The 25,230-nt window shown below is 39.4% G+C and overlaps 2 long non-coding RNA genes across 3 annotated transcripts in view; one reads left to right on the plus strand and one right to left on the minus strand.

Moving 5' to 3' along the window:
* Window positions 1-25,230, minus strand: part of LOC127471668 (uncharacterized) — a 101,073-nt gene that overhangs the window by 70,172 nt on the left and 5,671 nt on the right. Inside the window, exons 5-6 of the long non-coding RNA XR_007904729.1 lie at window positions 24,986-25,161; window positions 22,893-23,044 (exon numbers count right to left, since the gene is read on the minus strand). This is a non-coding gene — a long non-coding RNA (uncharacterized LOC127471668). The remainder of the gene's footprint in view (window positions 1-22,892; window positions 23,045-24,985; window positions 25,162-25,230) is intronic.
* LOC127471670 (uncharacterized) lies at window positions 5,961-8,873 on the plus strand. 2 transcript variants are annotated; one of them, XR_007904730.1, is made up of 3 exons: window positions 5,961-6,043; window positions 6,532-6,632; window positions 8,624-8,873. It is a non-coding gene; the product is annotated as an uncharacterized LOC127471670 (long non-coding RNA). The 2 variants fall into 2 exon arrangements; XR_007904731.1 differs by lacking the exon at window positions 8,624-8,873 and adding an exon at window positions 6,725-7,256.

Here is a 25,230-nt window from a genome sequence, read left to right on the forward strand (position 1 = left end):
GAAAAGATTACATTGATTGCAGAGTGCCAGGGAAGCTATATTAAAGGTCAATAAGGAAAACTGGGCTATATCTCTGCTGGAGCTATGATTCAGCCTCTTGAGTCCACTTCTGAAGATATTTCCATTGTTTTCTCTCGTATGCAGAAGCAGAGATAAGCTGCCATTTTTAGAAAAGTAGAGCCAAAACCAAGGGATTCCAGCTCCTAAATGCTTTACTGCACCTATGTTGTACAAGTTTTGCAGCATCAAAGAAACTATCAGGCAATGCAAGTCCCAGTTCTTGGAGACTTCCTTCATTAGCCCTAGGATAGCTGTTCTCACTGATGTATGTCCTGCACCTGCCCAGCTTAGGCTGTCAGGGCTGAGCTGAGGACTCCAAGCCCACATGCTGGAGTGCTAAAACAAAAATATGTTGCTGTTTATCTGGCTAATCCTCAGCACTCTGTGGCTTATACATCTCTTGGAGGCATGCAGGGCATGTCTCAGGAAATGTACACAGCTGAATTTGACCACTGAATATGTGTTCCCTGTGGCACCAGAGACTGCAGTAGGGAGTTATTTCCAGCCAAGAATTATACTGAACCTTTAACACTTCCTGCATTGTTATTGAATAACAATTATTAACAGCAAATTAACATGCAGTTGGCAACAGCTAATGTATTAATTGTCCTAGCAAACTGCCTGCATAACCCTCTTAGCACTGAGAAAACTGCAGCTCTAGAAGGTCAGGATATTTGATTTCAGTGGAACCTCTACTGTTCCAATTTTATCCTTTAATATATGTGCACACCTCACAGAGGTACCTTCCTGATGCCAGGACTGATAGATGGTGCTAACTGATTCTAATACACCAGAAACAGCACACCTACAAATTTAAAAGTTAGATTTAAAGTTATGTTTTCTTTGGTACTCACTGAAATAACAAGCTGGGTTGGAGCAGTTCCAACCCAAACAAGGAATGGGATAAATTTAGTCTATTATTTTCCTCAGACACACAGCGGGGCCTGTTTTTGTCCCAGCTCAGCTCAGCATGAGCATCTACCTGAGATGCCTGTGGCACAAGCACTGTAATCCTATGTACCTTCTACAGTCCCTAGAAAAAAGTCTGTATTTCCAGATGGTGACTTAGACTAGTCCTGATTTGAATCATACCTGAAGAAGTCAGAATGTCTTCATTACCTACAGAAGAAATCTAAAGGGGAGCAACAAGTTAAAACTCCACTTAAAACTGGGAAATCTCTCCCTTAAGGTCCTAAGTGCCAGTAACTTTCTAACAGATGTTAAAGGAACAGCTCTGGCACTTGAAGAAAATACTTTCTTTTCAAAGAATTAATTGCTACCAAGTTGCTTAGCAGTGAGAGCACTGGAAAATAGTTGGTGTGTCTCACATAACAGCAAATACAGAAGTATTTTCTGACTGTCTTCCTAAACTAATCTCTCTGTATTTGTGACTTCTGCCTCCTGTCTTGCAAAGGGGGACTATCTCTGTGTCAGAATTAGGTGAAGAAGAGAGGCATGCAGAGAAGCACCGACCTACAGGATCATCTCATGGCTTTAAGCTTCAGAGCAGCAAGCTCAGATTATTCACAGAGACACTGAGGTTGGTACTCAGCAGCCACCAGCCTATTTACACAGAAGCTGACACTTGAGACAGTCAACAGGTCTTGTTTTTGATGTCTGCTCATCCCTAGGGACACGGGCTCTTCTCAGAGCAGCAGTACCATGACTTTACTTAAGTGATCATCTGACCCACGGGAAAAGCTGTTTAAACAACTCTGTGATACTGAAGAAGCCCAAAAGGAATTGCTTTCTTGCCCTTTTACCTACTGGCATTGAGGGTTAGCACATCTGTGACAGCAGCGTGCTAATCCTAACAGGAGAACTGATGCTTAACACTCAGTGATTTTTATCTCTTTGATCACAGAAAACAGATTAAAATTTCCTGTCCTGGACCAAAACTTCAGCCTACAAAAGAAGGATATGCAGCATAAGGGCACCTTGAAAGAATGTTTCTTTGTGGCATATGGAGCATGTTTAAACAGTCCAATTGCCTGTGCCAGTTAAATCACCACCAACCAAACATCTAACCCAACTTCAACAGAGCATTCTTCCAAGTAAGAATGTTGCAGAATACTAGAGGCTGCCTTTTTACTTTTCGACACATTTGAAATTCTGCATTTTCATTCAACTCACAAAATCTAGAGGATAAGCTAAGAAAACAAGTCGTGATAGAGACTGCACACTTTACCTATCATTTGATGGGAAAGACATTGTTATTTGTTTGATTAAACAGTGCATAATTAAAAGTCAATATGCAAGAATGTTATAGAATCTGCATAACTAGTCAAATTTTTGTCAAAGACAATGTCTAATTTATAGGAAATCAGTGATAAAATGTTTGTTTTCAACTTCATCTGCAAAATTATTTGTATATTATGAAAGTAAATCCATACAGCTTTGGGTCCACAGATAAACATCCATGGACAAAGTTCATGGGAAGGTGATCCAGCTTAGGCACTGAACTAAGAAGAGCTATTCAGGGAAGATAAATTATAGTTTACTTCTTCAGGTCTCTAGCACATTGTGCAGAAATGAGTTTAGTTCCTTTGAGAATATCTGTCATATCCAAGCAGGGAAGAATACCTTAATAGGCTGTGCCCATTTCATAATGCATACAAGACAGATGTCTCCAGAGGAAGGAGAGGAGTCGTCTTACGTTTAAAAGTTTCTGAGCACAAGCCTGTTAAGAAAGTTGGCAATCAATTACAGAAACTAATCCAATCAATTAATTACTACTGTTTGTTAGTAAAGCACCACCAGTGTGAAATAATTTCATTAACTATAACAATACACATGCTATACCATGCCCTAGTCCAGCCAGTACAGTAGCCAGATTTCTAAAGTCTGATGAGTGGCAACTACCCAAATCAAAGGAAACAAAACCAGTAATCCTAAAGATTTTACTTCCAAAAGAATTTAAAAGGAAATAGTATCTATTAGTACTTGACAGGGGCATGTAGAAGAATAACAAAGGGAATCTACAAATTGAAATGGGATACTTCCAAAAAGTTCTTCCAAATGCCTGAAAACATTTCCAAAAGGATTTGTTTATGCCAAGAAAAGCAGTCTCTTTTCCATTGTTGCTCAAGGTGCCAGGCATGGTAGGAGCTCACAGAGACAGGGAAAGGAGCCAGACCCAGCCAGCTCCTGTTGAGGATTGGAAACAAGCCAAAGAACCAAGCCTGATTTGCAGAGCCCAGACTGAGATTCTGATCTCAGCCTTCAAACTGCTTGGGTCAGCCTGAAATCAGACTCCTTGCTCTGGACCTCTCCTGAGCTTGGCCTGGCTGAATGAGTTATATCTTTTTTGTTCTGAGCAGAAATGAGGGGGTGATTTGAGATGCAAACAGCACAGCTCTGCAGCAACAAGCACATGAAAGGTAAGAGATGCTGCTGTAGAGTAAGCCCAGAATCTGTTTGCATTTTGAGCACAGACACAGCCAGTGAGTGTACAGTGTCACAGCACCAGACCAGACCTCCACGGAGGGAGGGACTGAGTAGGCAGATGAGTCCCTTTGATTCCATGATTCCTTCCACATTCCCGTTTACTAGGCAGCAGGACTGATGTGCTGATATTACAGCAGTTTTAACCTGCATAACAACACTTCGAGCCTGAAGCACTTTGCAGTCCTGTCCCTGATCTGCCCAGGTGACAAAATGACCTGCACGTGTGCCAGTGCAATCAGGACAGGCACTGCTTAAATTCTATGACACAAACATCCTAAACGTACTCCAAACAGTTTCTCTCTGACCATAGGTGGGCAGAATCCATTTTGGAGACAGGTTGAATCCACACTTGTGCTTTGAAAACTTGTTACCTGGGCTTGAGGTTTAAGGGGGGACAGGGGTAGAGAGAGTCAAAAGAGATGCCTGATTGTCTAGTGTAGAGCAGTGGCAAAGCATCAGCTCCAACATCCCTCCTCCCTCCTCCTACAAACCCTACAGAAGTTTACACTGAGCTGTAGTAAATTGCTCAGAATCCACCCCCTTCCCAGCTACCCCCTCCTCCTGCACTGTCTGCAGTTACACCACCTCTTGCAAAGACTTTGAAAATCTTCCAGTCATAATAAGAGAGGAAGCAAATTATTACTTCCCCAGTAGCAAATTATTACCTCCCACAAAAGCAGAGGAAGCACCCTGCTTTGCTCTGTGGGTCATGCATGGCTGGGCTCTCATTAGAGTTACAGCAGAAATTCCACCCTGCTGAAGTCATCAGGACTTTGGCACTGGATTTCATCCTTGGTAAATGTCTATGCTATACCCTTTGGAAGCACTGGCTGATATCTCAGCATCTCCAAACTAGAAGAACCAGGAATTTCTAGTTTGGAGATGATTATCTTAGCAAAATGTGGTCCACATTATTGCCTCACAGTGACCACTCATAGCCTGTTGACCACCAAGTGTCCTCACAGGACTTGCAGAAGCTCAGAGATACCAGACATTTTAAAACACTGGGAAACATGGTGAATTTTTATGGAACAGTTTTCCTATCTGCAAGCACTCAACTACTTAAAAGAAAATGTATTTTTCAAATGTGTGCAGCAGTGATTTGGCATCTTTATGTTAAAATTAACTAATTTTATGGTGTTACCTTCTGGCTGCTTCTCATGACAATATAGAGTTTGCAGTTATAGCCCATTATAAAAGGGAAGGGCTGCAAGAGGGTGTTAACAGCCTATTTAGGATATAAAGCATTGTGCAGCACACAGATTTAAATTCAGGTGCAGTATAAGGTCAGCCTTGAATTGTATGTATAATATGTTTGTCAGGCACCCCATGTGTAAAACTGACAGCTCTAACCTAGTTGCCACAGGCTGTTCTATACAGTTGGGAATATTATGTCTCTCTGACTTCAGTGATGTACACTTGAAAAGAAAATTGTTTCATTTTGAGGAAACTTGGAAAGTCAGAGTCTATTGCATTAATGAAATACAACCTAAACTTTCTAGTTAAAAAGGCTATCTGGAATTCATTAAAATTAGCTCATGCCACAATTACATGTAATACACACACATTAATAATAACAATAATAGTGATAGTAATAAAGGAATAATGAAGCTCACATAGTCTGGTTTTATTCTTTTATAAATTTGACACGTGCAAAGTCTGGCTTTGCTCTCCTGTGTTGGGAATGTGAGCGGAATGCTGGGAGCAGTCTGGATTCCAGGGAGTGCTTGGTGTGTGCTCTGAGAGGAGTGCACAGAGCCAGCAGCACTCACAGCTCTCTGCCTCCTGCAGTACTTGAACCTCATGTTCCCTGCATGATCCTGGAATTCCTGCTCCACCAGAATCATGGTTCTCACTGTTAACTTTAAGACACAAGCTGTTTCCCACCACCACCTCCATCTTGTGGAGCTGCAAAGCTGTGGCCCTGACTCTTCCCAGCTGATTTGGTAATAACTAAGTTTTGTTGTCCCTGTTTTACATTTAGTCTGCTCTAACCTGGACAGAATAACCCTGTCATGCAGTGAAACATGAGCAGTCCACGGCAGAGGCAATGCTCTAGCGCAAATAAATTGAATTTAAACACCAGACCACTTCTCACCTAGAGCAATCCTGCCTTTCACAAAGGAAAGGGTAGTGGAATGAGAAAGGCAAGCTTAGAAGGAGTGTGTTGATGAAGGAATTGAGGCACATAGTAGCACTGTAGCTTGCCAAAGTAATATAATGGATCTGGAATAGAACTGTTCCTCAATCTACTGCCCCAGCAGAAAGCCCTCTTGCTTACACCACGTGTAAGCAACAGATTGAAGCAAAGGAGGGAACATTGTACAGCAACTGCAGAAGTGACAAAGGTGGAGGCTCTGACAGAACAAGGACTGACCAGCATTAGGATACCATCTCTTTGTTATGTCACACAGCTTTTTCCAGAGAACAACAGCACTGCTTCCAGTCACTTCTCCCTCACTTTCTCAGAAGAAATGGATGATAATTTATCAGGCCATTGCACATTGATCTAAAAAGTCCAGCTCTTCGTAGAAAGGTTTGAAGATACAAAAGTTTTTATGAGCTCTCTTGGGAGTTAGCTTCTCAACTGGTATAAAACAACACTCATTAATCAAAATATGCCAATTTATATTGCCCAAGGATTTTGTAGCTTTATTTCTTATATAAGTGCTCTCAATGTCTTTCAGTCACCTCCCTAAAAGGTACAATTCAGATCAAATATTTATCATCCTTCTATATTTCTTATCTTCACTTTAAATTGGAAAGGAAAATAACAAGCTGTCTGCAGAGTAATCAGTTGCTATAGTAAACACTACTTTAGCATACAATGCAGTACTTATCTCTGTTCTCTTTAATTAAATCTGTGGTATACACTGTCATTTGTCTATGCAGAGAAAGTGTTCTTCTCACCAACCAGAAACTTAACTGCACTAATTAACTCTTTGGCTTTAGAACAAATTAGGAAAGAGGTTAAATTAGCCTGATTTTCCTCAGACAGTTTTCTCATTTCCCATGTCACTGCAGACGAGTCCCTTTTGTGTCTCAGCACCTCTGATGAGCAGAAACTGCTGTGAACCAGCAAACTTCAGCATCCAGTTGTAATGAGGGAAAAATACTTACACTGTGTAAGAAAAGCCATTTTTACAGACCTTATTTATCTTCTAATGATAATGGATGTTCCAAGCCTATTGTTTAACTGACTATATGAATTTTTAAGTTGTGAGGATCATATGCAGGCACTAGCACTACTGAAGGACAACAGTATGAAGAAGATACAAAATAAATGTGAGGCTGATGATTTCAAGCATTTTAAGTGAGTGAATATTTGGATCTGAATTGCTAATATGTGCATATATATAAACCAAACATTGATGTTTAAGTTATACATCATTTGTTAGGCTGGTCCAAATCACTGAAAGGTCCTTCTGTATCAGAGAAAATGGTCAGGCTTATGCCAGCAAAGTGTCTTGCCCTTCAGTCTGAAGAGAAAGGCAGTATGCTGTCTGGGGAAAATCTCCAGGAAAAACATAACCAAAGGCATGTTTTCCTACCACTGACAAAGCACATTTTAACTGAAGGCTCCAGCTATTAAACCCAGGCATCAGTTAGAAGCAAGATGCCCAGGCAGCAGCACCTAAGAACTCTCTTCAGTGAAGTCTCTGTGCTCCAGTTCAGAGGAGCAGCCCCAGCAGTGCAGCACTGTGCTCAGCTGCACAGCCCAGGAACTGCACTGAAATCCCTGTAAAGGACTGGGGTCTCTGCCTGTCATTCACACAGGTTGAGGACCCCACTCTGCACCCAGGTATGTGCAGATCTTGGCTCTGTGTTACAGAGTCATAGAATCATAGAACATCCTGAGTTGGAAGGGACCCACAAGGATCATCAAAGTCCAACTCCTGGCCCTGCACAGAACAGCCCCAAGAATCCCACCATGTGCTTGAGGCACAGATACTTGAAGCACAGTTTGTTTATGAGCTCACGACTTCAAACCCTCTGCTAGACCCTGAGTAATCCAGACTACAAAAAGCAATAAGAACACAGCCCTGTTTGCAGAATATTGCCTGAATTTTTGTCACTGCCCTTTGCAGGGGTGATGTTTTCCTCTGGTGTAACACTTGTAACAGTTCAGTCGCTGTACAGTCAGTGCATATCCTTGGTGCAGAGACATGGAAACACTGTGTTGTTTCCCAGTTCTGTGGTGGGGCCCATGGGCACTGATCTAATTTCACTGCATCACAACAAGGCATCTCTAATATTACAGCACAACATACAATGGAGTTGGAGCCGGCACAGCCACCACACTGCTGGTGCAACACTGTCATTTCAATTCTTTACGCTTTCTTCACCAGCAAAGTCTCATCTGCCCAGTCTAATTGTATCAGCTAATAACCAATAACAGCCTCAACAATGGAAAATTTATGGAAAGTCAAGGAACAAATCTGAATGATGAAACAGCAGGTCACATTCCTGATCCAACCCTAAGTAGTGGCAGTGGGACGAGAATGGTATAAAAGGGTCTTTTGATTTTTAATCTAAAGGAAAATCAGGAAGCCAGTCTGTTCAATCTTCATAGTGGTGTTGCTTAAAAACCACATCAGTGTGACCTGAAGTTTTAGAACTACTAAAAAAAAAATCTAAGAAAAAATTTAAATCTCTTGGGTTCAAAAGGTCATATTTCAACTGACTTGACATTTGGATGTGCATTTTTTAATTCCATTAAAATAATATTTCCCACATAGAGTAATAACTTTCAATAAATAAATAAATAACAGTGAAACATCAGAAATAGAGGTTTTGACAGGAAATTTTTAATTTAGTTCAGCATAAATAGATTATGGCATGCTTAAGAATTTTATCAAATGGTTTGCTGAAATATATAAAAAAACCAAACAGCAAAGCCACGTAGCACACCAGGACCTTCTGTACGTCTATTTTCCATATCAAATTGTATTACACTTCTATTTGTGCAAACCCATCATCTCTTCCTGGGTTAGTGCCCATGAAAAAAATTATACCATCATTGATCAGCACAATGGACAGCACAATGGAAAGATTTCATGTGCTGAAATTCTCTTTCAACGTCCCTCTGACCCACCTTCTCTTTTTCTCCCCTAAGAAATTTTAAAGGAGAAAGAAGAAGATCAGCCCTGTGGAAACCACACATATGGAGGAGTTTGCAGAAGGCTGTGCTGCCTCTGAGTGCCAAATTGCAGTTCCAAGTAATCTGCTTGGCCAGTAATGGAATGAAGCAGGGAATACAACCCTATACTACCTTTACTTGAAGGACTTCAATCTGCTATAGAAGCATAAAGTAATTAAATCTCTTAACAGCTGGAAGAGGCAGGCAAAAGACCTCTTTTATTTAAAGGGACTCTTTCCCTGTCTTAGAACAGGAGCCACAGCAGGTGCTTAACAGCAGATTGCAACAGTCTACATCTGCAAAGGGAAGAGAAGGGAAAGAACTAATATGCCCACAAAATGTTGAAGAGAATTTGATCCAGACTCATCCTTTATTCTCTAGAACATGGCCCCAAACCTTCTATTATTCATAGGTAGTCAGGGCCTCTATTTTACCTCCCATCAGCTCCTCCAGAAGGCAGTGCTGACTGTACTGCTGAGGTACAGCTTCTCCCGCTCACAGACAGGAGCTGCTGATCCTAAAACCAACTAGGCCTTCACTTGGAAATGTGTACTGCACCTAATTATTTTTATTGGTTTTCTTACTCTGTAATTTGCAAAAAACATTCTCTTCTCAGCTACAGCACCTCTTTTCCAGTGCAAGACCCCAGCTTTGCACACTGGAAATGGTGATTGGTAGCTGTCTGTTATGATTGTCACTTGATTTTTGTCAAACAACCCTTACATAAATTTTCTTCAGTAGTTACAATACTACAATAATCTAGAAAAATCTTAACAAAATTAGACTTCTTTATGAAGATTTAGACTATCCTCACACTATTTATCCTTTCATAAGGTGAAAACTATATGATCTCTTTCATAAAAAAATATATTTAATTGTAAACTGTATTGTACACATAAAAATATATTCTCCAGCTTCCAAAATTATTCTCCAATGATGCTAAATAATACTCCCTGTCATATTTACATAGACATTATATTAAACTAATAAATTTGTTGATGAAATATTGCATAATGGAAAAGGAAATATGTTTATTTTTCTAATAACTTCTATGTTTTTTAATCAGTTCAATGTGAATTCAATACAGCCAATCTTCTCTTGGTACTGTTTCCCTTATTGAAATCAATTCCTCAAAAAGGAAGGCAATAAAAAAAAAAAAGGGAATGTAAATGTCTGAGTTACAGTCAATGGAAATAATCATAGAATTACAGAATGTTTGGGTTGGAAGGGACCTTAAAGATCATCTTGTTCCAACCCCCTGCCATGAGCAGGGACACCTTCCAGTAGACCAGGTTGCTCAGAGCCTCATCCAGCTTGGCTTTGGACACTTCCAGGGATGGGGATTCCATAGTCCCCTTCCATTTTTGGGAAACTGACTGTGGGAGTTCTGCCTTCCCACTTGTGCAAAAGTAGAAGTTCTCTCCCAAACAAAGCACTTGGAAGTGACACATCTTTGGTACCCCCTGTGCAGTTCAGAGTCTGGCCAGTTATCAAATCTGGCTTCTGCTTTCAGCAGAGTAAACTACACAACTTCCCTCAGGGTTTGAAAACTGGTGCTCAGTGGCTGCTTGAAGCACTTTAGATGATTTCTTTGTCCCTCATGGTTGTCTAATAAGTAAATGTCAACTTGTTAACTGAGTTCATAGTTGAAACACTATGAATTCTAGGACTTCTGTTTGTGATTTAAAAAGAAACGATATAAAACAGTGTCATACAATATACAGAAGTAAACAGCTTTCACAATTCCTTAATGTTGGAGAAAACAGTCAATTTTTGATAATTTGGCATGATGATGATGCCCTACAAATTTCAAAGACATAGCAAGAGATCCTCCCAGGTGACTACAGGACGTGGTGCAATGTTGAATCCTGACTGATGAGAGAAGTTGTACTGCCAGATTCCACACTGTCCACTCCCATCCCCTTTATTTTTACAGAATGATTCACACAGAGCCACAACTATTGTTGTAAAGATAATCTCACACCAGAGCAAAGAAATTCAAATGGAAATTCTCTGTGGGGTGGTATGAAACACTGTGACTGATGCTTTAGACATGCAATGTAACACAATTGTTTAATTGTTATAGAACTCATTTTGGGGGCTTTTGACTTTATCCATGTACATGGCCAGTTTCATACTCTACCACCTAACTCAATGGTAGGAGGAAATTTTATTCAATCTATTGGACAAATATTATTGTATACAATTTCAAGTTCAGGATCTTGTCATTTTGGAAAGATCCTGTTTGACGGTTTATTTTTAAATGTCCTCAAAAGGAAAATAATTGCATGCGTAGGAATTTAAAAAGTGAGGGTTATCTAAAGAAAGTGGTTTACCTTGTGATAAACTATTCTGTCAACACTTGAGCTCAACTTCATAATTCTTCATTCCTGTGAAGGATATAATATTCTGGATCGCTTTCAGACAAGATTTTTTTATTATTATTTTTTATTTTATGAGCAGAGCAGAGTTAGGATTTGCTTTTCTACAGAAGAGCTCTGCCTTCTCATCCTCTTCTTCATGTGAATAGGATCTGCATGGCTCCAGAGCTGTAGGTACTGAGTGCAAGCCAGTGTGCTCCTGTCTGCCTACTTTGCTAATTGAGGATGGGACACAGCAGAATGTTATTGATTCTCCTTCGACTCTTCCTTCCTTCCCTATTGTCTCAGCCTGCTCCAGGTCATTCAGAAAATGTAGCTCCAGCAGCAGAAGCTTCACAGATGTCAGATCCAAAGCAAGACATAACACGATTAGCAGTATCAACTTTACACAGATGAAGATTCCCTCTAGCAAAAGGTGTATTCTCCAGGCGTCAATCTGGCCAGTTAAGTTCATTTTGTATTGACTAAACTTAATGGGCTATAAAATCTATTTCACTATAAGCAATCCTTATTCCAACCTAGAAGGTAAAAATATTTTCTTCTCCCTCTTTGAAGCCAACATCAAAAAGTCCCATGAGTTTCCTCGAACACTGACCACATTCTTTTCTATCCCTGTGCAATGCCATCTTCTTCACTTGAGAGAACAATATATAGAGAATTTCTGTAAAATCTTATAAAATTATTGTAATCAAGATTCCTGCTTCCTCTCCAGTATAACATTGCGGTCAGGAAAGGACATTTATGGACTATCTTCTCCTTTCATGGAGTCCTGAATTTATTCTCTTCTTGTTCTCTTCAAATCCATTAGCAAGCCATCAGCCATGCCAGTACATTCATCTATGAGTTGCTCCTTGAAAGCATCTAAAGCCCAGAATAAAAGCAATGGATCAAAGGCACTTGGCTGAAGGAATTTGTCTGGGGAACAAGCCATCTTCCTTGGGAAAGAATTCCCATCACAATGGGAAAGATAAGGTCACTAAAACTCAATCCTAGAAGTAGCTGCTATAAGGAAAGAGAGAAAACCACCTCGAAGACAGGAAGAACCTTCCATGCACTGAAGGCACTGGCCCAGAAACACTGAGGTGCTACAATGTTTGGCTGCTCTTTCCAATTCCTTTGGGCAGCCAGGCTGCAGTTGAGGGTGTGGAGACATCATAGAAACCCCAAGCAGGAACACAAATGCCTGTGCTAAAGTGGGTTCATGTGAGTAACACAGATACTCGCCTGAAATGGTGAAATATCACCTTTAATAACAGTAGCATCCATGAAAGGGCTTGTCTTCAGAATCCCTGCTTACTGATCAGCATTCCTTGGGTTTTTTTTATGTGTTGCAGGCATTTCTGACATTTGTGCCACCTGAAAGGTACAGCTGCACTCCCAATCTTCACTTGAAGGCATCCTCACACTGAGCTTTTCTGAGAAATGGCAGCCTGTGCCCTCATCCAGAAGTGTGATTTCTGAATGGAGTGCAGGTAGATGATTTCAGTTGAATGGGTGTCTTTTAGAGGTAGAATTTTACATCTTTTACACCGAGTTCTTACTTTCTTTGTGTGACAGCAAAAGCCTGAGTCTATTTATTCAAGTAGCACGTGCCTGAGCCTACAGGCTTTGTATGCTTCTGCCTAGCTTCACTGCTGAAATCTAATTGAAAGAGTTCTGTGCAGTCTCATTATGAATTATTCTGTGTTATGCTAGGAAGGCTAGAGGTTGTGAAACTAGTTATATCAGCAAAGCTGGCATCTGATTTCATTAGCTTACTCTGTAATGGGCCTGATAGTACCACTCCTGCTCAGAGAAAATTTCCATTGCCTTTGTTTCAGAGCTGCCAGTTCCACTTCGGGAGCTTATGGCTCTGTCATCCTGCACTTCATACTACAATGAGTATCTGGCTGCCAAAAATATCCCAAGCAGGCAGGGTGGAACAAGGAGCATGGAGATGCCATATGTATGTCTTAAAGGAGAACACTCGTACTAGTCTGATTAACTCTAGAATCAGGGCACTTCATTTTAGACCACTCTGAATTTTACAGTCCTTTCATTCCCGGCCAGTTTGCCCAGTAGGAACACTGTCATTACAAGGCCTGTCTGCTCTGTCCAGCAGTGCCCCAGGTAAAGCAAGACTTGTAGGTCTCCATGACATTACATAGAGCCAGATAATGACAGTTCTGAAAGCAGAACACATGGGTCAGTGCAGGCACACAAATAGAGAAAACTGTTCCTCATGCCATCCTCTTTTAGAAACCTTGACTTATGTGGAGTTTTCCAGCAGGATTTTGGGAAGTGAACAGACCAGTATTAGTGTCTCTTTACCCTAGCTATTTTTTGAGCATTTGTCTCAATCACGGCAGTACTCAAATAGTTGATCAACAAGTTTTGTCTCTCTGCCAGTGGGAAAGCAGAATGGAAATGGGATCCTCTGTCTCTGCCATTCACAGGTAGAAAGATGCCATATACCAATTATTAAGCTTCACCTAGATTTATGGCATGTGTTTGCCATGCAAAATGAAGACATTATCCACAAAGATTCTATGATTTATTACCTGGAGAGGTGATGCATCACTGAAGAAAAGGAAATGGTGAAGGAATAATAAAAGAGAGAGCTAAACACAGACAGCAGCAAGGTGGCAAAGGTTTTCTTCCTTTGCCTACAGGAATTATGCTTCCTAATCCATGCACCTCTTTTAGCTCAAGGAAAGGAATTGGAATTCACAAGGATTTCTGCAAGCAACCTCAAATTGCAGCTGGAGGTCATGTTCTTCTATCAGTTTCTTATCACTGTTCTCTAGTTCAGTGAATATTTGCCAGTCTTTTCCTCCTTTCAAATTCTCTGAGTCTCTGCAGAAAGTATATAATGAAAACTAATATATCCACCAGTTCTGGAAAAGTTGTGAACTTTAGCCTGCCATTTTTTTCCACAGTCAAGGAGATCACAGCATTCCTTCTTCTGGAGTTTCAGATGTGTGCTTGGGCTCCTCCTGTGCTATTGGCTGAGCCAGAGCAGGCAGAGCTCCTGGGAATGTGAACCACTAGAGCATAACAGCACCACTAAGAATCACATCACTATCAAACACCTCCCAAGAAATCAAATTCAATCCTTTCAAACTGCTGGGATAAGAATAGTACAACTGTCCAAAATACATCACATTCTGTAAGAGCTCTCCAGCTCTTTCTCTTTGAAAGTGTGCATGAAAGCATAAAGTTACTGGCACCTTTAGCAGAATATCCCTCAGCTTCCTCTGCCTGCTACTGAATGCTTCATCAACTAGTTTGATGTAGTGAAAATACCATGGCTTCACTAAAAATTAACAGGAAAATATGAATGGTTTTTAGAGAAAAGCTATAAACCAGTTTTTCTGGCTGCAGGACACAAAGTGCTTACAAAAGATACTCTGCAAAAAGGCAAAATGGCTGAAACATTAAAACAGTTTAATACAATATTTGACATTGTTTCTATTGAAGGGGAAGAAGATACCAATATAGTTTGGTATCTTGATGCTATATACTGTTGGAATACTACATGAATTTATATAAAGTTACCAGCTATCCTTGGATTATTCAGTTTTTTATTAATGCTTTACTATGTAGTTTTATGATAGCAAATTCTTTTGTAACATACAGCATAATTGAGCTGGCCAAGCAACCACGATTTCCCATAGAAACACATCCTAATGGGATATAAATTACTGAGTGATCTTGATGAAGAAGATGTAATTACACACACAATGCAATATTTCCAATGAAATTTCAGACTAGACTTGAGAAAATGAATTTTCAAGGCACTGTGAAGTCTGCAATGTGGAAGAATGAATCTGAAAAAGAAATCAAAACAGAGCTCCACTGAAAAATAAACCAAAATAAATAAAATCCAGCATTCACACCTGTACAGATGGAACATCACTGAAGAAATAAGTGCATGTGCTCAGGTCAGGTGGAAAGCAGCTGAAAATACACAGGCTGGGGTTCAGCTGAGAACAGCCACCCAGCTCAGACACAACAGCAAGGCTGACAAAAGCCCTTCTTTATGACAATAAGATACATCTTTGCTCCAGAGTCCCTTGCAAGGAAAATGGATCAGAAACATTCCCCCCACACTGTGCAGAGAAGGGAGTGAGAAATGATGCTGAACAATTTACTAAACAGCTCTGTGATGGAGCTGTAAGTCACATCATAAGGTGAAAGGAAACCGAAGCAGAGTCTGTGACAAACCTCAGGAACTGGCAGCATTTGTTAGATAAATGGAAGCAAGTGACAATAGACAACAAGCCAGGCTGTCTGGGCAAAGACTTTGTAGCTCTAAATTTTCAGGTGACAGAAAAACACAACAAGATTTTTAAAGGCTTTTTTTTTCCCAGAACCATTGACGTGTCCCCAGGGAACATTGGCAAATAAAGAGATAATAAAATTTTTATTGCAAAAAGTTATATCATGCACAAGAAGGTTGCTATGAATATTCAGTCACTGTCTTATCTAACTTTTCTGAGGACTTGGCAATTGACCATTTCTATACTGTTTTAGTGTGCAACATGTATTTTGGGCACAGAACTGGGGGAAGCAGGTTTTACAAAGAACGTTATTATGACTGCTCAGACTGTTAGTCTGAGACAACTTCACTTGCGTAGTGACACGGGGGTAAAATGTCTAAGATGAAGCATTTTCCTCCCAGATTCACTGATTCCAGAAATGCTGGAAAACTATCCTTGAATAACAGCTACAAGGAAGGGAATGATGGCAGTTCACAGGCCTCTCCTGAGTAGAAAATACCAATTAACACTGTGTTAAGTCAGTGCTCACCAAAAGTTATCTACTTAGCTCCTATCAAATTGGATATATGCTCTGTATTAGCTCTATGTAACTAAAAGGGTGCAACAAAGGTGAAGGGGTGTACTTCATATTTTTGTGGATTTGCAAGTATCACCTATGGCTATTTACTCCAGCTAGGGTAGATCTAATCTGTTGCCTCTGACATGAAAATCTACACCTTTCCCTCCCCCAGGGAATAAAAAGAACTCTATGAAATTCAAGTCTTGGTCCTAGATCATAAAATCAGACCAAGTGAGACAAGCACCAGCAATGTCCTATCAGTTGATGTCAGTGGCCGAGAAAGAAGTTGAATTCCAGAAAATTCCAGAAAAACTTCTTGCTGCACTGCAAGGTATTGATGGCAGTACCATCAACTCCACTAAAATCAGAACCTAGCAGAATATGGATCTATAGGATCTGAAAGCACTTTTAAGAACCTTAGCCACCTAAATATCAAGCAGTAGCAAACCACAAAATATGTCCATTGCTCCTTAGTACACCTTGTTATCAAATTTTTCCACATCTCAGAAACTTTTTACTGAGCTTATACAGCTTATTGTGGGAGCAATAGAATGAGTGAATAAAATAAAAGTATTCTGTCTTCTGTGTCATTGAAATGCAATCAGATTTGCTCATAGAAAAAGTACCATACCATCCCCATCCCCAGTGTTAACATTCAGGACTTCCTCTCAGGTTTGCTTATCTGATAAAAAGCCTCTCCACCTGGAGTCTGATATTAATGCATAAATCTCAGAAATGTGTCTAGAAAAGTTCACACTATTCCACTAAAAAGCATTAAACAGAGCATGAAGAGAGGATAAAAGCATTTCAGGTTAAAATATGATTTCTATATTTCCTTTGGAAAGAGTAGCAACAGACCACAGTCTCAAGGGAAACTGTAAATTCTCCAAGGAACAAACAATATAGTTGAAAACTTCAGAGATTTAAGATATTAGAGGCAAAAGGTTCTGGCAAATTAAATATTCACAACTCTGCTGTTTATTTAGGCCTCAATGTAATGATGTTAGACTGCAGCATGGAGATAAACAAAAAATGAACTGGGGACCTCTGGTCCTAAATACATCAGCCACTTCTACTTGAGTCTAATGACCAACCCTGGAGCTAAAAGCGGTAACAACATATCATATGTGGATTGGGAGCAGAGAGGATAAGGAAAAGGTACTGACTGCTGGCCAGTAAACACTTAATCATGTCTATCCATCTCTCCCAGGGTTTTCCACTGCCGTCCATCACCGTAGCATCCGAGTGCCCGCATGGAAAATCAACAGCAGTAGTGAAATCCCTGGAGGATGTCACAGAAGCTTCAGAACATCTCCTCTTCTGGGTGTGTGCAGAGCCATATAGTCATGCTATTGATTTTAATGAGACTGTTCAGGAGTACTATGCTAAGGAGACTTCCCATAATCATACAAACATCAAATTATTCCTCCAAATACTGTTGCTAACAAATAGGTTCAGATACTATGATTTTTCTTAAAACTTACAAAAAATAGCTCAAAATATAACATATAAACTCATAAAAAACCTAAGACATTTTCACAGAGTTCACCAGGGAGAATTAATTCTTTCTGAAGAGCTTTGTTGGATTCTAGTAACTAGTAAACTAGTAAATGAAGATGAAATGGATTTCAGCACCCATTTGCACCAACTGCTTAGCAATGTTTCTAGAAAGTGTGGATATTTAAAGTATTGCTGTTGTTTCTTTTGCTGTATTTCTGTCCTGCTATGAAGAAGGACACACAGAGTATCTGTGCCTACATTCTGTAGCTCAGTTTGAATATTTAATGAACAAATGATTTTGTAATTTACCAATTGTTTGAATCCCTTTCATCTTTTAGTGTCAAAGAAGGGCATAGACAAACCCAGAGACACTCTCAGGAAGGGTCTCATTTCAGAGAGGAAGCAGTTTACTGTCTCCCTCATTCAAACCCTTTGTCAGTGCCAATCCTGTACCTAAATGGTGTCACCATCATCTTCTGTCATGCTGATGTCTTCACTTAATTTTTCAGCACACTCAGCATGTCAGGTCAGTTAGGAATAGATGTACTGACAAATTCATATCCATTCAGTTCCCTTTACTAGCACATGCAGGAGTGAGGTTCAGTTGTGGTAACTCCAAAACAGATTATATTTAAACACTGTTCAGAATTTCTTCACCATACCACGAGTATAATGTTATTTCATTTCTCCGATTCTCCAAGTTTTAATGATTACTTAGCAAATAAATGAAAATGCACCTCAGAAAGGAAGTGGGCAAATAAACATGCCCAAAAGGTTGTACATACATTTCCCTCTTAGTTCACTGAGAGATGGCAGCAAAGAGCTCCATTCCTCACTTTCAGAGCTGCCACAGTTTCATACAAGTATTTTGTGGACACATGAGCTAAATATCCTTTCAGATGGATTAACAACAGCGTGTTTTCCTCATGACATAGGGTTTGCCTCATTCAAAGACCATAAAAATATGACCACCAATAAATGAAAAAAAATCTCATGAGCTGCCTAAGCCTCTGTGACCTGTTGGACTGGCTTGCTGAGGGCAGGCCAAGGCCAGTGGTAATGGTAGCCAAAGGAGAATTGTGTGGCATCAGAGGTGTTGCCTTTCACACTCTCACCTGTAAAACAACATATATAATATGGATGGGTTGGCCAGTGAATCACTCCAGCCCTTAGAACAGCCACAAACCCAACAAAACTCTGAATATTCTCTATACATACTACCATACACTGATATTTATATAGGAGAACTGGGATTTCAGAGATAACAAAAGGGCTTGAGACAAGAAATGGGCTAGAATCCAAGCTTCCTACTTCCCACTTTGAAAACATATGCCAGCCCAGAAGTTTGATCAAAATTAATTTCTCCAATTCCACCTGACTGTACAGTTCAGAACTGTAGCAACAGTTGTTTGAATACAGAAGGATTTTCTTAATATATTCTTACTTTTTTAATATAGACCACTTGAGTGTTTCTTTCTTGATATTGAATGTCCAGAATAAAAATAAACAGGACTTAATTACCAAAGACATGGAAGAAAAAAAAGTAATGTAATGTTAGTATATTGTCACAAATCTTAGATTTTCATTAACAATACAGTTAAAGTACAATATGTATCCTACTAAGGCAATAGAAATCTCAGAGCTGAAAGGACCAGGAAAGTGTACTGTGAACAGCAACAGTTATACACATTGTTTCAAGAACAACCTAAAAAAGCCTAATTGGTTGAATCATATTAGAAGATTGAACAGCAACTACTTTAAACTCACTGTCCCCAAGCAAAAATCCATGTTTGCAACAAAGCCTAGAACAAAAGTTCCCAGATATGGTTCTGGAGTTTTCAGGCTTCTCCATCAAACCTGCCTATTAGCCAAAACCTCCCTCTTTCCTACATCCTGCTCAGCTCCTAGCACAGAGCTAGTCCTTCTGTTATCCTCTGTGTTATCCTGCTGAAATTACAGGATACTTGAAAAAAAAAAAAACAAAACAACCAAAAAACCCGTAAAACAGAAGCCTTGAGGTTGGTCCCTCTGCAGTGTCTGCGAAGGCAGATGGGATTTACACGCAGGCTGAGTTTGGGCAGCCCACAAAGGCTGTAGGTGGACATGAAGTGTTTTCTGAACAGCTGCTGTTCCTGGGGCTGGACACTTCAGTTACCCAGCAGAGGTGAACAATATCATTGTACTGCTGTGCTGAAGCACAGAGGAGCTTTTTTTAGCGTTCATTTCGTTCATTAAAATAAATCTTCCCTGTAAATTATTGGATGGGAATTGCATCCTTAAACCTCACAGATTTGGTTTTGCTAGTTTTATGGTATATACAATTGTATGGGTATCATTTCTGTAATCAAATATTTTATATTTGATATTAGAGGTTTCTGTTACAGCTATTTTCTGAATGCTTTCCAGGGCAACTGGCATGTTACATTTTCATTTCCTGGCCATACAGGAATGCCAGATATGGATGGAGGAATCTTTACTGGGTTTGTCTCTTAAAATTGCCACTAACCTATAGCAGTATTTTCTCACCCTCCTCTTCCTTCCCTTTGGGCAAAATGGTACCTCAAAGGCTTCCAGTTTTATGCAATGCTCTCTAAGTTTTCCTTCCCCCAATTCCACACTCTCAAAATAGAGAACTACATCTGCCCCTGTTTTCGTCTCTTTTAAACACCAAATTTCTTCCTAAAAAAAGTTTTTAGCAAATTTTTTCTTACAGTATGTTTCAAAACTGCAGAAAGAATGATAGAAAACAGTAAAAACTTTACAGCCTATCCCCTTCTCCCCCATTCCACACCCTATAATCTCTGTAATTAGAAAGCAATTGTATTGTCTTTTGTTTTTCTCAGGCTTTCCAGAATAATTCAACTTTCAGCAAAGAACATACCTGGAAATACATCTGTGTTCTAAACACAGAAATAAAAATGTTCTAATGAAAGCTAAGTTTCACTCTTACCTACAGCATTCCCCACTGTGAAGGTTACTGTTTAAAAAGTCTGTTTATAATGCACCATCTGCTTGGCTTCTTTACACTCGTTTTATTCTTTATTGTGTGCTGTAATTAATGAGGCTTTCTGTATTATTACCATAAGAGCTGATGTTTTTCTTTATAAATGAGAAGCAATAGCTCCCTGATGAAAATTCCAGCTTACTTCAACAAATGAGAGGAATTGCCTTAAGACTGGATGGTTTGCTCAGGTGTCATTGCAGCATCTGAGCAGAAGTCTCAGCAATCCTGCAGCCCACTTGCCTTCAGACACCGTGAACATGAGGTGACAGATGAGCTGGATGAAGTTGGGATGGCAACCTTGTCTGTAAAGGACAGTTGTCACATGTGACTACTGTACTTTCTAGCAGATAAGAAAAGAAATGAGACAAAATAATTTAACACCAAATCTCGTCGTGAGCCTTTGCTTCATCTGTGCTTGGTGGCTTTGAAATACATCACAAAGATAAGGACATGCTGCTAATGCCTTTTGACTGGAAGGACAATTTCTGTATGCTCTTGTTGCCTCCTTTTCTTTTATTTTTTTTTTAAGTTGCTCATCGTCTTATCTTTGTGTGGAATGATGGAGTATTTTAGATATACAAACAGAACAAGCAGAAACTGCATGACAAACACACCCTCTGGTTTGGTTCCACACAGCCAAGGGAGCAAAAAAGCCACACAACATGAAACATTCGCTGGCTTCCAATTCACAGACGAGCGTGATGTCCTAAAAGGAAGGATTTGCCTTTTTGTGAACTTTGGCTTTGTCTCCTTTCTTCAGCTTTCACCTCCAGTAAACACCTTGCACTCTGCAGACCACAGCTGTACATAGGAGACTTCTGTACTTGCCATGTAGTATTAGCTAAAGCCTAAGAGATAATCAGCTAAGGCTGAAATGACCTCTGATAGTTGCCTTTCAAAAACTTAACAGCCTGCCTTCAAAAACACCTTTCTCCATCTGCTCATCAAGGAAAAGGATTTCTGATGGTCTGTACTCACCATTCACCCAGGACTGATTTTCTCATTTTGGGGGGGGTTTATGGAGCTGATTCTCACTCTCTCAACATCTCTCAGCTTATTAAGTCAGACCTGTTCAGTCTGACAGCACAAATGCAACCGGGCACGACCGAGCTACATTAACAACTCTATGCAATTTGATCTATATGTGCCATATGCAATTAATCTGTACTTGCTTGTTAGCAATTTCTGGAATATTAGGTGTACTGAAACTTTCTCATCATTTTGAATAAGCAGGAGGAAAAAGAAAGGAATTAGAAAGGAAAATATTGCATAATATCACAAAAAAACAGTAGAAGAAAGATCTTATATAATACTTAGCATATATTTTAATATAAATCTTCTACCAGTAAAGGTCTCCGTTATATTTATACATACCTACCCACACAGACACATATATGTATACATGCTTTAAATGCATAGAAATCTTTGACTTATTACTTCCACTGGCCTAGAAAGAAGACTTCTGCAGGATATACTGGTGACAAGTTTGCAACAGGCACAGTGCCACTGCTGAAGTCTGTGCTACTGATATAATACAGCATGAACCACACTGCTCCTTCCATTGAGAGGTGAGGGGTAAAATAAAACCTCATTACTATTCTCCAGGAATTCTGGACAGGAGACAAATCCCTTCATTTTCTGTTTATTGACTGGATCTCATATTTATATGCTGTATCACAAGATCATACTTAGCACTAAAGCTCAGTGATTAATTCATAACAATTACTGCCTAACAAAGTCTTCTCATCTTCACAGAAGACTGATGTATTTTGCAAATTCCTCAGTTATTTGTTGTTCTGAAGCAATGAATTAATTGCAATAATTTTCTGCTTTATAGAATGGCAATAGTTGTGTTCTCAGCTGAAACATGGCATGTGTCATACAAGGCATACATTACTGGTTTTCTTTGCTGGCTGGCAATATTATATGCAGTTATTGCAGGAAACACTCACAAACTCTTACATAGATATAAATTCTGTTAGAATTTGGGGGAGCATTCACTGGAAATATTAAAATTATTTTAAATTCTTTCACTTACAAACAACACTTTGTGACTTCAACACTCTTACATTATGCACTTGTATTATTGCCTGCAGGATGATCAGTGTTAGTAAGTTCAGTCCTTTGTAGAGAACTGAACCATGGGCCATAGACACTGTAATAACCACGTTCCCAGAAACCAGCAGAGATAAGAAAGTTTACTCTCAGCATTTATCCCTTCAAACTCTATTATCTGTCATGAATCCTACTCTGAATTCCATCAAAGAAGCCCCATGTAGCCTTGAGTAACAAATGGATTCATTTCAGTATAGAGCTCAACGTTCATTAAAAACATTAAAAGTCTAAAGAAGCTAAATCTAAACTGAATAAGAGTAATTTTCTCTGAATACTATACTTAAGGTGTGTAATATCTAAATTTTAAACATAAAATCATCACAGCCATTAAATGAGCTGTCCACGTAGATTTTCTGTTGTTTTCCTGAATTTTTACTACAGTACACATTTTGAGTCTAAATGACTCTCAAAACAAATCACTTACCTCCTATGGCAGTTGTTGCTAATGAATTGGACTTCACTGGTTTACTATTTAAGACAGAATTCTGAAGCACAGACTGGTGGTATAAAACTACCCATTGGGGTAGTATTTTGATTGTAGACTTGCTTGTATGCACTAAAACATTCCCAGCTTTCCTAGAGAAACGAAACCATCGAAACACATTTGTTAAGGACAAACAATACACAGAGCAGAAGCTATACCTGATAGTGCTAAATTTAACAGCTAAGCCTGTAAATGTTACTGTACTAAATCAGATGGATACTAGAACTATCAGTTGCTTGGAGAAATTTTATTCCAATTTCCTTTGTGCTGCAGAATGCAAAAGGATAATTTTTTAGGTTCTGCTACAGCCAAGCTGATGGCTAAAGCATTCCCACTTTGATCAGTTTAACAAATGCATATTAATTAAAAATATGGTAATTCCTACATACTTTTGTAGAAGCTATTAAAGAGAAAGGCCACAAGGAAGTTCTTTTTGATTCCTCCAAGCTCTACTAGTAGAAAAAAGCTTTATATTATGATTTCCCAAAGCATGAAAAAACTGCAGAAAATATGTTTACACACACATAAGATTTGAAGGTGTGATAATCTGTGTATGTCCATATCCAAGAGTTTATAAAGTTAGTTGTACATATATTTTTTATTACAGATTGTAACAAACCTCATAAGCAAAACATTTTGGACTTATTCTTCTTACAGGCTAAAAAAAGTTTTATCAAAATGAATTCAGTAAATGATGTGGCTTCTTTTACTGAATAAAATGCATCTATGTAGAAAGTAACCATGAGGCTTTACTCTCCCTACTCATCTGTTCACATAGATATTGTCCCCTGAGGCTACAAACTTTGCTTTTTGCCCATTTTCTCTTTGAATTTCCATAAGATTTGCAAACATCATTCAAACAGCAAACACTAATGCAGGTTATTTACAACCCTCTGTGTAGGGGAGGTGATGCTTGCAAATGTAGTAGGAATTCTGGTTAAGTATTTAGGCTATATGGTCAGAAAACTATTTACAGTCCACCATGGGCATGGCCAGTTCTTATTCAAATGTATTTAATGTTTTCATCAGGGTCCTAAAGGCTCCCTGTGTGTAATTGGAAGGGATCTCCAGAAACAGTCACAGCCTGTTTATTCTGCTCCAGAAACTTACATTTTCACTACACTTTGATTTTTTAACAATTGATACATTAGCTGGTAATTGATACATTATCTGGCAAAAGGGAAGCACCCCTTTGCAGTACCATGTGCAGGAAGATTGATGTTTACTGGTAGTTTTATTCCAAAGGGAAGATTACAAAGCAAATCACCACAATCTCATCTGTGTGGTTGCATTTGTAGATATTCTCCTTCTTCTCACAGCTGGGCCCAAAGCTGAGCCCACGTCAAAACATACATCAAATCCAGAAAAAAAATTTACAAACTTTGGCCTTTTTATATAGAGGCACTTTGGGAGAGCTCACATTTGACATGTACATTCTCTCACTGAGAGACCTGCAAGGCTTGATGATGACAATGCCCGCTATTGGATGACATGAGGACAGTGCAGGAAAAAAAAATAAAAATTGAATAACTTAATGTCTAAAATACAAAGAGTGAGAAACACTGAAATGTTGTTGGATGATATGGATGGAGGTGTAAACTAGGAGGGAATAAACAGTTCAGAGAGGCAGTGAGATGATAAACTGTTGAATGGCAGATTGATGCAGGACACCCAGTAACCAGAATTTTCTGTACTGTGTCTGATACCAGCACACAGAGTGCCCCATACAGCACAGCAGGTGGTACGTACCAGGTCCCTGCATGCTTTGAGGTACAAGCCCAAGAGTTACTCTTTATAAAAAAGTGCCATTCCAAGTTCTTATTAAGGCACTGAGGTCTTTTCAAGGCATCAGTGATGCAGTCTGCCTGCACTTGTGACTGGGGACAGCACAGTTCCATCAGCTGTAACTGCTCTTGTCATCAGCTATGGGGAAAAATCCTCCTCTATGTTACATACTTGTAAATGTCCAAATATGCTGCCTAGACAACAAAGCAGTGAGCATATGCACCAAATGCCATAGGGACTGTTGTTACCGTGCTTTATGTTCAGGCAGCTCAGTTTTCTCTGGTGGTGCATCCAGGTTTTGTTGCAAGATTTTTCACACAGTTCTGCACTTCTTTGTTAGGCTCGGAAAGGTTATGGTTTTCATAAACTTCCATGATCACCAAACCACTTGCTGGTGTCCAACCAATTGTAATGAAAGTGAAACCTGCCAATGCCAAAAGATTTTATTGAAATAGGAAAACACAGCAAGCAATCTACAAAATCCACTGAAATA

The sequence above is a fragment of the Manacus candei genome, unplaced genomic scaffold (assembly GCF_025592945.1).
Source record: "Manacus candei isolate 608988 ecotype Guabito, Panama unplaced genomic scaffold, ASM2559294v1 h1tg000025l, whole genome shotgun sequence".
Taxonomy (NCBI): Eukaryota; Metazoa; Chordata; class Aves; order Passeriformes; family Pipridae; genus Manacus; species Manacus candei.